The following is a 3582-nucleotide window of genomic DNA, read 5'->3' as shown; positions in this document are numbered from 1 at the left end:
TCTCTCTCTCTCTCTCTCTCTCTCTCTCTCTCTCTCTCTCTCTCCTCCCCCTCCCTCCTCCCTTTCCTTTTTCTCAATGAGGATACAGTATATCCTCTTGAGTCGTCATCAGATGCTTTGAAATGATCTGTACTACAGTTGTCCATTCCGTAGCAATCCCCCCCCCCCCCGCCACTTCGGCTCACCCTCCAGATCGCTTTCGTGAATACTAGCTACGGCTGTTACTTTTCTGTGTATCTCATTCTAAGATCAGTGGAATTTTTGTTGTTTGGAAGCTTACAATCTTAAGCACATGGGACAACTCCCCATATTTCAGTGTCATCGAGATAGAAGGTAGGAGGCCTGACATCACTGGAATTCAAGAAAACCCCTAATCCAAATCAGGTGTGGAATCCCAAGTATGTAATCCCAGCACTTGGGAGGCCAAAACAGAATTAGGAATTCAAGGCCACCCCCCCCCCAATATTTTTGGACCTGAAGGCAAGACTGGTCAAAACCCAACTCCCCTGAACCCACTAGCGCTCAGCTTCCCACAGAACTGTTTGGACAGCCACATCCGTTTGTTTTTCATTCCTGGAAGGCCTCCGGTGTGCCAGGCGCTGGCATCTAACAAAACCGGTCAGACCCTGCCCCTTCAGGAGAATAAGAACCTAAAAACAGAGAAACGGTGACTAATCAAAGGAGGACGTATAAAAGCGCAGAGGTGATGCGGCCGAAGGAGGAGTGGGCTTCAAAGATCTTTTACCCAAGGGGAAAGAAGCATGCTTGCTTCTCCAGGCTGCAGGACGAGAGCCGGGGCCGCAAGGAGAGGAGGAGACGCTAAGAACAAAGAGCTGAACTCTCTAGAAGAGAATTGGGGTTTATGCAAAGGTCAGGGAGGGAGGGAGCAGGGCTCTAAGAAATGAAAGAAGGCCAATGTGGCTGTAGAGGAGACCGGAAGCTCGCGCCCCAGGCTGACGGCTACGAGACAGGCTGAGTGCCGGACTGTCTTGGTGAACTAGGGCACTCCTTTGATTGGAGACTGCTGTGCCTACCTTACTCCCAGAGCCTAGCAGATGCAAGTTTGGAGAATGAGTTAATGCTGAATAAGTGGTTTAAGGAATGAAGCTTCACCACAATTAGAAATCAAGTCTGTACACAGGCATTTTCCAAGCTGTTCTTTCTGAAGTCGCTTGAAGTTTAACTGGTTCCAGGATTTACACGCGCATTTACCTGGGAATTCCAGGAGGAACTGGCATTCTGAGTGCTGTGTTTAGATAATTGATTCCCCTTGATAAAGCGGACTTTTTAGTTTTGTGTTGTTTTGAAATAGGGTTCCCGTGTAGCCCAGGCTGGCCTCACATTCCTGATTCTGAGGCCTCCAGCTCTCACGTGCTGGATCAGAGGCATGTTCCCACATGCCTGGCTTCGATGGGATGCTTTCAAATGGTTGAAGATTCTGTTTCCCTCTCTCAAATCCTTCATAGATCTGACTTCTAGTTGGTGCTCAATAAATCGGATGCCAATGGCTAAATGCAGATTTGCTTAAGTCTTGTTTTTTTAAGGTTTGTTTTATTTTGTGTGTATGGATGTTTTGCCTACAGGTTTGCATTTACATACCTGCCCCATCTGTGTGCCTGGTGTCCTTCCAGGACAGAAGAGGACATCACATCCCCTGAAACTGGAGTTAAGGGTGCTTGTGAGTCACCTGGTGACAGCTAAGATCTGAAACTGGGTCTTCTGCAAGAGCAGTGAGTGCTCTTAGCCACTGAGCCATCTCTTCAGCCCCCTTTCTCATTCATTACTTAGGGCAGTTGAAGCGTGGGCTAGAGTTAAGAGAAACGGGGAAGATGTGTGGAACCAAATGGCTGAAGGGAAATCCAACAGGTAACGGCTGAGTGTGAACAGGGGACGTCTTGTTTCAGCTTCCAGGCACTAGACTTGGTTAAAAAGAGAATCTTGCCTTCCAAACTTATAAGTACCAAGGACTACACGTTGGGGGGAGGGGCGGTGTCTTTGAACCTCAGTTGTTCTCATCTTTCGAATGGGGAGAATAGGATTTGTTGCATTTTGCACAAGGTTGTGCTTCCGGAAGTGCTCTGAAGCTGAAAAGAATTTGAAGAAATGCGTGTTATCAAGGAGGCGTTTTAATTGTTTCTTTGAGAAGGAGTCTTACCGTGCAGCTCAAAATGACCTTGAACTCTTTTTTTTTTTTTTCTGTTTTTGGTTTTCTCTGTAGCTTTGGAGCCTGTCATGGAACTAGTTTAACCTTTTTAAAGTATTTAAAATTTATAAATACTGCCGGGTGGTGGTGGTGCACGCCTTTAATCCCAGCACTCGGGAGGCAGAGGCAGGCGGATATCTGTGAGTTCGAGGCCAGCCTGGTCTAGAAGAGCTAGTTCCAGGACAGGAACCAAAAAACTACAGAGAAACCCTGTCTCGAAAAAAATAAAAAAAAATTTATAAATACTGTTATAAATTTTATTTAAACTGAACACTTCTTTAGTTTTTATGCATTCTTACTAATTTACCTGCAATTATTTGAGAGAATAGCATTTGCGAGAACAACCTTTTCCATCAGAAAAGGAGGCTGGTCTGACTAAAAGGGGACTAGGAAAAAGATCAGCTTCAGTGCCAGGACTGCATCTGCCCTGGTCGGCTCTCGTGGGTCAGGGCGCCCAGCGCAAAGCTCCCAGTTGAAGATCAGGATCGGTTAACCAGCCTTACGCATCTGAAATGAGCTTAGGTCCTATCCGCTCGGATCACAGTCGAGATAGACAGGCTGTTTGGCTTCTTGCAGAACCAGTGAGGACTGAGCTATACCGGTCAGTTCAGGGGACTGGAGTCCGGTTTCAGATTAATGTCTGTTTAGTTCGTTGACCACGGTATTGTATTACCTGGAACTTAGCACCCTTGGTGCCATTACATACCTGATTTTCAATTTTTCTGAACCTCCAGAGAGGGAAATGGCTTAACGTTGGCTGTCGAGTGTCTTTTCTCATGGAGTGTTGACGAAGGTAGCAGAGCCTTCTTGGAACATGATCCCCTGGGGGGGAAGAAGGGTTCTGCCTTGTCCTGGATCCCAGCAATGCTTTAAACCGAATTCTTTCTCTTGGTGAAACTGTGATCATGAAACGGGTCCTTCACGATGTCTTTTTTTCTACTGAAGATGCTAACACTTCTTTCTCGTGTTTGCCGGTGCGTGGCCGGATCTCACCGGTGATCCCAGCTGCAGTCAACCCTACAGGACAGCTGTTGAGGCTTTGTTATTTTTGTTTTGCTTTTGTTCTCTCAGTCAGGGTTTCTGTCTCTAAACCTAGGCCGGCCTCCAGCTCACTCTGTAGCTCAGCTGACCTGGAACACGGTCCCCAGTTCTCAGGCTCAGGAGTTCTGGGACTGTAGGCCTGTTCTGCCACCTCCAGCAGGTTTATTATTTATTCCCTGGTTTACAGAATGTGGAACCCTGGGCAGGTCTCTGCCACGCCTGCCCGGTTTCTGTGAGCACGTCCCGCTGTGTCTATTACACCATAACTATTAGTTCATGCCTGTTTCATTCTGACGCCGAGTTTCTTTTCCTTTTGAAATGAAAAAGGAACTCAGTGG

This window comes from Microtus ochrogaster, chromosome 24, assembly GCF_000317375.1.
Source record: "Microtus ochrogaster isolate Prairie Vole_2 chromosome 24, MicOch1.0, whole genome shotgun sequence".
Taxonomy (NCBI): Eukaryota; Metazoa; Chordata; class Mammalia; order Rodentia; family Cricetidae; genus Microtus; species Microtus ochrogaster.
Note: the sequence above shows the minus strand (reverse complement) of the source record.